The sequence below is a fragment of the Crocodylus siamensis genome, chromosome 2 (genome assembly GCF_052110815.1).
Source record: "Crocodylus siamensis isolate JL-2025a chromosome 2, ASM5211081v1, whole genome shotgun sequence".
Taxonomy (NCBI): domain Eukaryota; kingdom Metazoa; phylum Chordata; order Crocodylia; family Crocodylidae; genus Crocodylus; species Crocodylus siamensis.
In genome coordinates, this window is record NC_143396.1 from 79098561 (window position 1) to 79110906 (window position 12346).

Below are 12346 nucleotides of genomic sequence, written 5' to 3' on the forward strand. Positions count from 1 at the left end.
GTTTCTGCAGGCCTGGATAGATCTGTAACAAATAGTTTTTGTATGGTTTCATTATTAACTAGACTTGATTTTTGTCACAGTTAGTTTTTCTGTTACCTTCTCAGAGCCAATGTCTATTCCTGAATTCTCTATCTTCCTGTCTTTCGTTATTTATTTATTGCTTACCACCTTGTAAAACAGGTTGACAGGTTTTTGCATGCTTAGTAGGGTGCCTTCAAAGCAGACAAAATTAGGCTATAGCTCCCACTATACTATTTTGTAAAATTTTCTTACATGCAGAATTTGAGACTAATGAACACATTGCAGGCTATTTATTCTACAATATAATGTTTGACAAAGGACAGTACTTTTTGCTTCAGAAGGCAATGCAAACATAGGGTAGAGGTGTGTCCACTTACAAGTGTCTTGTTACTAATTTAACAGAAAGGTCTCATTATCCACATAAATATCCAATTACTCTTTGAATCCTGCCCCATTCCTGGCTTTACATTGCCTCCTGGCAATGAATTTCACATGCTAACAGTGTATTATATAAATGTAACCCTGGGCGCAACACTGCCTGCTGCTTCACCTGAATAGTGGGATCCTGGGGTACCTGGTAGCCCATGGCCCCATCCAGCTCCCTGGGTAGCTGCTGCAGGGTCCCTGAGCAAAAACCATCCCCTTACAATCCGAAAATCTTGCAGACCATTATAAAACTACGTACATGATTTAATTATTTACAAGGTAACATATAACCAATGCAATAGAACAAAGGTAATACTGCATGACCTGGTGATGGTGGCTTAAGGATTAATGTTTCTTGGATACACATTACACTAGGGGGAGGTATACAGATTACCCACGATAAATAAGGAACCAATAAATAAATGCATTGATACTCCAACTAATAAACCATCAAGAACTTATTTACGGTCTATAACTTATACACTGTGTACTGAGGACCCTGTGTGCCCAGCCCCTGGTGGGGCATACTATTGTCTGCATCTGTGTACCTGGCACAGGATCTGTGAGTGGTCCCTGGTGCTGGCGTCCCTCCCATGAGCTCCAGCGGTCTCTGTGCAGCAGGTGGTGGTTCTCTATCTTCCTGTCCTCCCCTGCCGTCCTTGCAAGAGCTGATTCCTGCCCAGACCCCTCCCCTGGCTCAGCAGGGACCAGTGTCTGGGCTGTAGGTTGTAACGGCAGTCTCACAGTGCCCAGCAAACGCAGCCCGTCCCTGGGCCCTGCCTGCCCCCAGGGTTCTGGTGGCCAGAGCAGTCCCTGCCCCACTAGGCCAGCACTCCCTCTGGCACCCTGAGCCTGCTGCTTCCCGGGGCCTTCTCACTCACAGGGGGAAAAACAAGGCAGCCTCCCCCTGGCCCTGTGTCTCCTCCCCTGCTGTGCTCACCCAGCCCCACCGAGGCTTGCAGGAGGGTCTCACCACAGGCAGCTCCTCTCTTGTCCTGCCCCGGCAGGGCTCCCGGGGATGGGAGGGAGAACAGACATGGTGCAGCACAATCTGCTGCTACTTCTGCAGGGCGCTGCCAGGGGCTCTCGGAGGAAGGCCATGGGGAGATCCTTTCCCTGGTCTCCAGCCTGTCTCTCACCCCTCTCTCTCTGCTTTGTTCTCCTCCCCAGAAAATTGCTCCTCTCTTTTAACCAAGCCTTCTGGCCAGTCCCAGGCCAGGACTCTTCCGGGCTTTTACTAACCCCTGCTAGGGTTACATCACCCTTCCCACTTCCAAGACGGCTACCTCCAAAACAGCTTCACTCGCCCTCAGGGACAAACTGCCTCTTCACGCTCTGTCCCTCTGCAAGGCAGCCCTTCCTATTCCTTCAGGTGGGTCCATTTTTAATGCTGCTACATAAAATATTATTTTCTCCCACCTGTTTAAATATGCTAGGTCACTGAAGGTCCTCTTGTTGTGTATTATGAGAAAAGGTAAAATAGAAGTGCTCGTCTTTTTCTGTATTATTTAGTTAATATATTGTGTACTTTTATCATATCCTCTCTACTCTTTTCTTCTTCAAGATAAATAATCTTCTAGCCTTTATCATGGTAAACTTCTGAACTCATTCTACTTCTGCTTTATTTTATTTATATGGAGGTAACCACAGCTGAACTCAATTTCTGGACACAAGAAATTGATTAGTATTATGAATCAAAAGCATACACTTTAGATTCCTTCTGTCTGTGCAAAATACAGTATTCCAAAGCGCACACACAGCTACTTCAGTATTTGGTGATCTGGAGTTATGTCTATTGCCAAATCTTCAAACAGGTCGTTTTGAAAAGGTACAGGTCATTTATTTGCCTTTGCTTTACGTGGCAAGGCCAACTCTGATCTTTCCAGGCTCTAATTCCACTTCTATCAGATTGTTACTTTCATTAATTACCTTCTTATTCAAGAATTCATCTACTCAAAAAGTATAAAAGCATGCTATAGGGAAGTTGCCATGGTGATTCCTAGCTTTTCCTCAGTGCTCTAAAGGCTTGATTATAAAGCCCACGTCATATCACGGTTCCTTCTCTTCTTTTTGTGGAGTCCCTAGAACAAGTCTCACATGAGTTCCTATCACAAGCAGTGTGCAACAGGGGTAAAAAAAACTCGGTCAGCCATGTGGCTTGGCCATTGCACCATCGGTCTAACCAGCCGGGGCACTATCCCTGACATGTTGCATGCTTCCCTTGTGGAGGTGAGAGCAGCGGACCGGTGGCATGACTGATGTCAAGAGACGCTAGAGGAGAAGGCTCGTAAGGATTCCAAGGCAGTTGAAAGCAGCTGTAAGGACAGAGGGGAAAGCTGCAAGCCACGATGCTAGTCAAAGAACCAGATGCCAGAAGCTCAAAAGGAAGTGTTTAGTCTTGCTGTAATGATCGTCCTGCCACTGCCTGAGGGGAAAAAAATTGTGAAGGTCCAAGTAATGAAATCTCCCAGACAGAGTGAGAAGATACCATTGTGTCCCTTTTGAGAGACTGCTGCTGGTTGTGAGTGAAGTCTTACTGTTATTGTCTAGCTCAGGGTTGTCCAACTGGCAGCCCACATGCAGGGTTAAACTGCAGCCCCCAGGCTCCTGGTCTGGGCACTGCTTCCCACACTGCTCTTCCTGCCACTGCTGCCAGAGTCTCTGGGCTTTCCCTCCTCCAGCTACTACTGCCTGCCCCCATAGTGTGGCCTGTGCAATGTATGGCAGAGGCTCTGCAGCCCCCAGGCACTCAAAAGGTGGACAGCAGTGGTGTAGACCAGAGAGGGCCGACATTTTTGGCAGGCATGCCACAAATTAGCCCCACGTCCTCCCCAAGCACTACTCCAATCCTCCTTCTTCCCCTGCCCAATCAGTTGTTCTGGTTTCTACTCCCTGCCTGTGCTCCTTTCCCCATCTGCTGTTTTTTCTGCTTCCTATCCCGTCTTCTGCTGTGCTGGCTGTCCCCTCCCCAGGCTACCATATGCTACACACAGACACTGCCTGTACCACATGATGACCCCTGGTCTAGACAGACTTTTTTTTTTTCACACTCATGAGCCTACAAATTCCCAGTGAACTTTTAACTTTCTGTACAACAGAAAATTCCTACCTCCACCGAAACCCATTTGCTTTTTATGACTGTCCATTATATAAAAATGATCTGCTGAAACCATAGGTGGAGGCCGGGGTTATTGGTGCTTAGCCCCCACAAACTTTTCATGGCAGCAGCAGCTCCACAGTGCCACCATCCCACAGTGCCCAGCGCCGCTCGGCATGCAGCTGCTCCTCCACCGCCACATACAGCCCCAGCATGTGCCGAACCCGCAACAGCCCTGCGGAAGCGAGAAGAGGGGTCAGGCAGGGCTCAGCTCCCGCAAATAATGTTTCCCCCCCTGCTCATGGCTGAAACTAGAAAGGGGATTGGTGTAAACAGAAAAAAAATACATGTGTATATGCGTGTGTGTGTATGTATGTATACATATGTAGCAGGCTTACTTTTCAGAGCTTGGGTTGAGGCCCAGGCTTGGAATCCTGCTGTTTTGATTGGTGGAGCCCATCCACCAATCAAGAGGCAGCAAGAGAAATAATATCACGCCCCTTTCCTGAGGGGAGGGGGAGAAAGGCTCCCCCGGACCTGACTGAAGACTGCAATGCTCAGGTCTGGAAGACTTCAGGGGTGGAGCCCTGGAGCGTATAAAAGGAGCTGCGTGCCCAGCACAAGGGGCAGATGCGTTGGGGACAGAGAAGAGAGAAGAGTGGGGCTGAGGAGAGCTGCTCAGCAGGGCAAAGCAGTAGCCCATGAAGAGCCCCTGAAGACTTCCATCAGCAGGGTGGGGGGGACGGCTCCAGCAGTTAGGTTCTTGGTGCACAGCACTGTGCATGACATCCAAACCCTGGAAACTGTGTGAGGCGGCTCAGGTCTGCAGCCTTTGGTATGCAGCCAGAGACACAGTGCACGGGCTGGTGCATGGAGCAGGATCTTTGGAGCCCCTGGGGCAGCTCAGGTCCTCAACCCCCAGAAGGAGGCTGGGAGCTCGGTGCAGGAGGTGCTGCACGGAAGGCGAGAGACCCTGGGAGCCGCTTGAGGTGGCTCGGGACTACAGCTGCTGACATGGGGCAGCACCTTGGTGCAGATGATGCTGCCCAGAGGGTCTGGGAACAGACTGAGCCCCGGTGCTGCACGAGGCTGTCCAGGCCTGCAACCCCTAGCACAAGGTGAAGCACCCACTACACACAGCGATGCATGTGGCCCTAACCCAGGATGGCGGCAGCAGAGTCAGGTGGTGGGAAAACCCAGCAGGGAACAGAGCTTGACCTAGAGAACAAAAGGCAACCCTCCGGGACTGTGGAGTAGTAAGTTACCCTGGAGAGAGGGTCCCCATAAGGGAGGGACCCCCCCAAGGGTTGCAAAGGGGCACCATGTGGGCCACTCCATGTGGGTGATAGTGGGGGAGTTCAGGAGTCTTTTGAGGTCTTCCTCTCCTTTTTCTTTCCCCCCACCTCCTTTCCTGTAGTGGTACCTTGGGAGTGGGGCACCTACCCCGGAGGGCACCCAGGTAGTCTGAGGACTGCTGATTATATTTGTGGACTGTGCCTTACAGTTTATGTGAATAACTTGAAGTAATAGTCTGTATATGAATAGTTATAAGATTGCCCAATCAATATCCTTTGGTTTGTTTTGTTTTATTGTTCATCTGTATTTTAAATGATAACTCTGTGTGTGTGTGTGTGTGTATCCCAGGTGTACACAGGTTTGTACTTCCCTCTCCAACTGAGGGAATTACTGGCAGGACAGCGTGCTATGGAGGGACACAACAGCCCAATGGCCGCCTCCATCCCCTATAGCGTCAGGTCTAGTCAATCAATTACTTAACTATATACAGATTTATTATTACAACAAAACCATTAAAAGGGTAAGGACATAGATTTTATATTTATATCTATATAGATCTCTATATCTATATATATCCCCTTCTATTAATTATATATATGTGTGTATATATATGTATGTGTGTTGGGGGGGTTTTTTTGCACTGATCTGCTGACTTCCAGTCAGGTGTTGGGGTTTGAGCTGTGGATAAATGGGCTGAAGCTAAATTTCTCTTTCCTCTTTTTTCTTTATTGTTGCCTACTAGTCAAGCAAATTAATGCTGGGCTGTTAAGAGTTCCTTAAGCTGTAGAGATACCATTTGTTCACTGCACATTGAGTTTGTTTATTTGGGTTTGCAATTGAATTGGATAACTTTGTAGCACTAGATAATAGGATTACACTCATAGGAGAGGAAAAATAAGCCAATATACTAGCAGCAAAGTAGGCCAAGTTCTGCATCAGCATCCTTCTTTTCCTCTGTGTTCAGTCAGCCTGTCACTGGGCAAAATACACATAAGTGCAATTCCATTACCAATCTATTTGTTCTTTTTAGTGGTGCTGCTATAGCTGTGCACATGAGAAAAGCAAGGAAGTAACAGTCAACACCAATACCAAAAAAGGACTTACAGGCCATGTCCACATGAGCATGGATGTTTGTCTCCCCGGGGCCAAGAAGCAGCAGTACACCTTGTGCTGCTGCTTCTTGTTCCCAGACAATGCCTGTGCCACGAGCACTCTGGTGCATGGCAACTTACCCCAGGTGGGGTAAGGGAGGCTGGGGCCAGCTCAAGGCTGTCCCCAGCAACCTTACCTGAGGTCCTGGGGGTCTCTTGGGGCTGCAGTAGTGGCAATCCTGCTGCTCGGAGCCTGGGAGCAGCTGGAGTCTGGTTCTACCTAGCCAGGCTTCAGTTTTGGGCAGCATGCACTGCCCCTGCATGCATCACTCCACCTTTTTTGTGTCTGGGTTTTTTTAATCCCAGGATCTCCCAGGCACAGAAAACAGCTGAATGTGTAGTACCACATGAGCTCGGCCAGACAGTCAAACCACGGCAGTCAGAAGAACCAGGCTCTAAAACACCTTCATTTGTTCATACTTTTCTTGACATGTAAGGCCTAAAACTGGACACGATACTCCAGATGAGGCCTCACCAAAGTTGGATAAAAGAATCACTTCTTTGACTTGCAAGGGAACAACATCCCAGGATGCTATTTGCTCTTTTTATTTTGCGAAGAGACCACACAGTTGGTTCATATTCAACTTACAGTCGCACTAACCTCCAGGTCCTTTTAACTTAGCCAGTCATTTCCTAGTATATATTTGTGCATGCACTTATTCTGTCCAAAGTGCAAGTCTTTGAAACTCAGTATGGCCAACTGCATTTGACTAATTTTGAGCCTTGTTCCAGTTTATCTAGGTTTATTCTGAATCCTAATCCCATCCTCCAAGGCAGGAGTGGCCAACCTGTGACATGGGTGCCAAAAGTGGCATGGCAGCCTACGCGTATGGTATATGACAGATCAGGGAGATGGCAAGAAGCAAAAAACAAAGCAGCAAATTTGGCAGGGAGCACAGAGCTGGGAGCAGAAAACAGGGCCACAGATCAGGCCAAGAAAGGGAATTGTGAAGGGTGCCGGGCTAATTTGTGGCATGTCTGCCAAAAAGGTTGGCAGCCCCTTGCACGTGTGCTAGAGCATGGTTCACTGAGGCCATTTCACTTAGCATGCCACAGCTGGCCTGGGCTCTGGGCGGCTGCCACCAGCCACATAGTCGAGGACACTTGCAGCAGGTGGCCAGGAGGCTGTGAGCCCAGCTGCAAGTAGCCCAGGCTCTGTGGCTGGCAGCAGCTGCCCAGAACCCAGACTGGTTGCAGCCAGGAGCTGCAAGCAGCTGCTCTAGGCTCCAGAGCTCTGGCCAGGCTCCATGGCAGTGGCAGCTGGGGCTACACGTGCACCTCCAGGAGGATAGCGGGGGAGGGGTCTGGAGCAGTGCAATTCCAGCCACTCCCCTGCAATCCACCCAGAGGTGTATGTGCTGCAAAAAAGTTGCTGACCCCTGCTCTAGGGCATCCACAACACCACCTAACTTCAATGATAAAATTCACAAAGCCTTATAGTTCCTTCTAGCCTTTCTTCTGTGTTGTACAGGTAAGAGCAAATACCCTGCTTACCTGAATCCAAAATGGGGCTGAATTTAAAACAACCCCCTCCCAACCCCCACAGTAATTACATTCTATATATGAGGAAAACAATGTTTTTAATTATAAATGTTTCCATGTATAGAATCTAATTATTGGAGGGTCATCTTAAATTTGCTGCTCCCACACCACCAGCCCTGCAGCAGGGAAAGCAGTGGCAGGGAGGCAGGCATTGGGGGCAAGGCAGTGAGGGAAGCTGGCCGGGGTGGGGGTGGTGAAGCAGCTTGCCTCTGCTGCCTCTGTCCCCTCCCCACAGCTTCTGGCTTCCTGTCCCCCATCTCCCTCCTGCAGGCCCAGCTCCCTTGTGTGCACCTCCCTCCGCCACCCCCTTTCCATTAGCCTTGCTCCAGTGCCAGCAGGCTCCATCCCTGCTCCAGTCTGGAGCATGAAGCGTGGCCTCAGCCCAGCTCAAGAGCAGTGTCAGCAGCACAGCGGTGGGGATGGGCAGGCAGGGGGGCAGAGGCCGTGTAGGGGTGGGTGTAACAGAACCGAGCCCCAGGGCAGCCCCCTGGTGGCCATGCAGCTGCTGCCCCACTCCAGTTCCTTGGGGACCCTCCCTCTCCTCTCTCCCGCCATGCCTTGGTAGAATTATTTGATTGTAAAGAGAGAGGCTGCTCCAGGGTCCCAGAGTGAGCCCTTATCTATTCTCAGGCCAGCAGGTCTCTCCCAGACCCAGCTGATCCTAGTCCTGTTCCTCAAGCACAAAGTAAAGCCCTCCTGGCTTTGTCCAGGCCCCAGGGCACCAGTTGCCTTGAGGGCTATTCATGGCCTCCTCCTACCCCTACAGCCACACCCATCCCTCACAGATGTCACTCGGTTACTAGTTACTCCCTTGTATAGGCTTCGGCCTTCTTAACCTTAGCCTACTGTGGCTATAGACTGGTAGCCTAGGCCCACTGGCTCTGGCCTTGCCTTTCAATCTCAGCCTCTCAATAGCCCCTGGCTACCTGCCTTGCCCCCCTTGCTCAGGCTCTGGCCCTCTTGGCCTTTGGCCCTCCCCATTACCCACTCTGGGCTCAGGCCCTGGCCTTCTTGGCCTCAGGCTGCATGTGCCCTTGGCAAGGCTCAAAAACTAGTGTGTCCCTTCAGCACCCCTATTGCTCCTTTCCACCCCCTACCAGCCACACCCAGTCCTCTGGTATAAACTAGAACCAAAATGTAACCCCACTGGCTGTATCACGAAAAGAAAAACCTCCCTATATTAGGTCAATAATTTTCCTCTTAGCTCTGTACATGCATCTCTCAGGGACAGCTTGTGTGCCAATCAGTCCCTCTCTGCAGCTATCCTGCACAGGAGCTCCTCTCCCTGATGCCTGCTGGGCCAGACTGCCTGCCTATTCCCAGGCACTGGCCTTATGTGCCTCCAAAGCCCTGCCCCTTCCTGTCAGGTGGCTCTCCAGCCACCAACAGGGGTCTTCATTTTGGCATGATGGCTAGCCTATAATGTGCTGTTTTCCCCACTTGGAGACGTCCCTGATACAGCTTCTCCCTTAAAGTAACATAGGGGCAAAGGTCGGGCAGGTGAGCAGCAGGTGCGGCTCTGGCCCCAGCCCTGGGTCAGGGTCAGGGTCAGGGCCAAAGCAGCAGTAGCTGCTTGTTTCCCCACCACCTCAATTCCAAGACAGGGGCTGTTTCCCCCCAGTGCTAAGTAGAACTAAGTAGATACAGTAGACGTAAATGCCAGATAAAGTACTGAATGTACAGCAAGCTCTAGGGAGACTTCTTCTCACCAGTGATAGTTGACACCACAGTGGAATTTTTGTGGTCATGTCCCTTGGAGATGTACACTACAATCCCCTCACATAATATAGTTTCTCGCTGGATTCCTTCATGAAAGTTAATGATGCTGCTTTCAGTTTTTCACCATTTGCTTCTCTGGGCTAGAAGTAGTGTTTAGACTAGGCACTAAAGGCAGCCACACTTCAAGCACAGCAACCCAGGGGCCTTCAAAGAAGGACAGATGTTCCATATACATGGATCAGCTTCCATGGATGACAGGATTGTACAGGCCCCCAGAAAAGAAGATAATATGATGATACAAAAAAGCCGACCGCTGTAGGCTTAAGGTCTTGTAACCTCAGCAAATAGCTTGTATACATGTCTGTGCAGGAACCAAAGAGGAAATGTAATGTAGTTATTTCCAGCATCAAAAATGATTTTTTTATTTATACTATTCCCTGGTTCAATGATAAAAATGCTTACAGTTGCTGTGTCTCCATGTGAACAGTGACACCATGTATATATGAAAAAGATGGCATTCATTAGTATACACTGCTCCAGCTGTTGGGACATGAGAAAGAGCAAAAAAGATATTTCAGGACTCTTGAACTCAATGAAAACTTGGCTTGAGTAAGGACTTCAGAATCAAGCTAAAATTGCAGATGTGGCAGTTTCAGTTGGGATCTTTTGTTTTGTTTTTCCATTCTTTCTTTTTTTGTAGGAAAGCTGATGCACAGAAAGAAGGATTTTCTTCTTTTTTCAGTTGCTCTAGGGATATTTGTAGTGCTTGAAAACACTTGCTGTCAAAATCCCAAGTCTTAAATAACTGTTTAAAATTCTTTAGGAGTTGCCTATTCTCTGTACCCTGGAATATATTCATAAAGCATCAGGAAATCTTCCTGAAGCAAAAAATAAAAGCAGAGACTGCTGTCATCTCATTCCAGTGTGGTTTGAGAATATCAATTGATTATTTCTCCCACTATCCAAAAGCTTAATTTTGTTTATTTTAAACTCAGTAAGAGTACATTAAATTGTCTTAACCTTGTACTTTCCAGGAATCCTAGAAATAGTATTATTGTTATCCTCTACAGTAGGCATGAATTATTATAAGCAGTATTGCAGCTTATGGTGCACGTACAGTGCCAGAATAACAAGTTCCTTGGTAAGTAAGTATGTTTAGACAATATGTTGGTCATGTTAAGAACAGGCTAAATTTGACATATCTACACAGAAGGGATATTTTAATAATTATAATCTGATTGTTGTTTTCATACTCATAAATTTAAATACTGTTGCTTTAATACAGAATAGTTGAAGTCTTGTATTTTTAGGCTAGGGACAGACATTACACATAAACCAGTTTAAGTGATCAGAAACTGGTTTAAACCTGTAACAGAACAGATGTTCAGTGTACATAAACCAGTTTGAAAATGGTTGAAACTGAGATAAACCTGGCTGAATGTAGTGCAGGTTTCCCTCATTTTATGCAGGTTCTGTATATGCAAATTTGCTCTTATGCGATGACCTTTTTTTATACAAAAATTTGTTACAGTAAAAGCTGTGTTAACCGGCACTTCATTAACTGGCATGCTGTATTAACCAGCATGCCGGTTAACGCCGGTCAATGCGGCAAAAGGGAGACTGGAAGTAGGACTTCCTGTCTTGTCGAATCTCTCAGCCTAGGGGAAAGCAGCCTGCATGCAGCCCCCTTTCCCTTTCCCCTGGCACACTGACAACCAGGGAGGGGGGGAGTCGGAGGGGTGGTATGGTTAATCTGAGATGTGGACACACCATACATGGCAGGAGGGGCATCTTTGCCCAACAAGGTAAAGATGCCTCTCAAATAACCAGCACATTTGGTTATGCAGCACCCCCCATTTCCCGTGAGTGCTGGGTAATGGAAATTCACTCTTATGTGATTGGTGTGGTGGAAGCCTGCAGTCAACTGCTTTGTGCAGTGCATTGTGTGAATGATGCATGCCAAAATATAGTCTCCATGTGGAACTGTGCTTCTCGCTCGATGTCTGCAGCATGTGTTTCTATAGTTGCCATCCCCATGATGGTAACATTCACCACCACCCTGTGCTTGTGTGTACTGTCTGCTATTGGTGAGTACCAAAATTGTCTTGTAAAAGTCATAGAAATGGGTCTGTGGGTCAGTATAGTCAAGGTCTTGGAATGTATTCCTATTTGTTACATGGTAAAGTGGGTTCCTGTTATGCACCACTTTCCAGGAATGCATGTACAGCATAAAGCGAGGGAAACTTGTACCAGACTTAATCGATTTGGGTCAAACGGGTTTATGCAATGTCTGTCCCAAGCCCCTTCCTGGTTTAAGTTAAATCAGAGTCCCCCAGAATCCCAGATGCTTTTCTGGGTGGGGCTCTGCTCTCTGCTGCAGCCTGGCAGGACTAGCCCCTCCCCTCTGCTCCCTGGCTGCAGCTCTGGCAGAGACTGCATTCACAGCAGGATCTGCCTGGCTTCCTCCTGCTTGCCCCCCCTCACCACTCTGTCCAAGCAAGGATTCCCCGCTCCCCTCTGCCTTACACATATACCTCTCAGCATTGACTGAATCTCTCCAAACTCCGCAAAAGACTGAGGGGGAATCTTGTGGCTGCCTACAACCTTATCAGGGGCCAGGAGCAAGGACTCAGGGAAAGTCTGTTCATCAGGGCCCCCCTTGGAATCACCAGGAACAATGGCCTCAAGCTGAGGGAGGATAGGTTTAGGTTGAATATTAGGAAGAATTACTTCACTGTAAGGGTGGCCAGAGCCTGAAATAGGCTTCCCAGAGAGGTGGCGCTCTCACCTTCCCTGGAAATCTTCAAGAGGAGACTGGATAGGCACTTGGCTGGGGTCTTATGACCCCTCCCATCCCCAGTGCTCCTTCCTGTCCATGGCAGGGGGTCGGACTAGATGATCTGTCTAGATCCCTTCTAACTTATTGATTCTATGATTCTATTATTAGCTAGCAGACCACATTCTGGCTATGGTCCGTGCTGTGGGAGACGGGACAAAGGCAGACAGGCTTTTTGGAACTAATTAACAGGTAACTGGTAATGTCCTTCCTTGGAAAAGCTGTTTGAGAAGAGCTTGAACTAATGGAGAGCAGCTG

At 48.4% G+C, this 12346-nt stretch overlaps 1 protein-coding gene and 1 long non-coding RNA gene across 5 annotated transcripts in view; one reads left to right on the top strand and one right to left on the bottom strand.

Annotated features, from left to right (window-relative positions):
* LOC149870429 (uncharacterized) overlaps nt 1-12346 on the bottom strand; it is a 98397-nt gene that overhangs the window by 23321 nt on the left and 62730 nt on the right. The window contains exon 1 of one of the 4 annotated variants that reach the window (XR_016440754.1): nt 996-1242. The exons of the other annotated variants lie outside the window; for them this stretch is intronic. This is a non-coding gene — a long non-coding RNA (uncharacterized LOC149870429). Of the gene's footprint in view, nt 1-995; nt 1243-12346 lie in introns of those variants that run through there. 4 annotated transcript variants of the gene reach the window in all.
* Nucleotides 1-12346, top strand: part of MFAP3L (microfibril associated protein 3 like) — a 56860-nt gene that overhangs the window by 14322 nt on the left and 30192 nt on the right. The window lies entirely within an intron of this gene.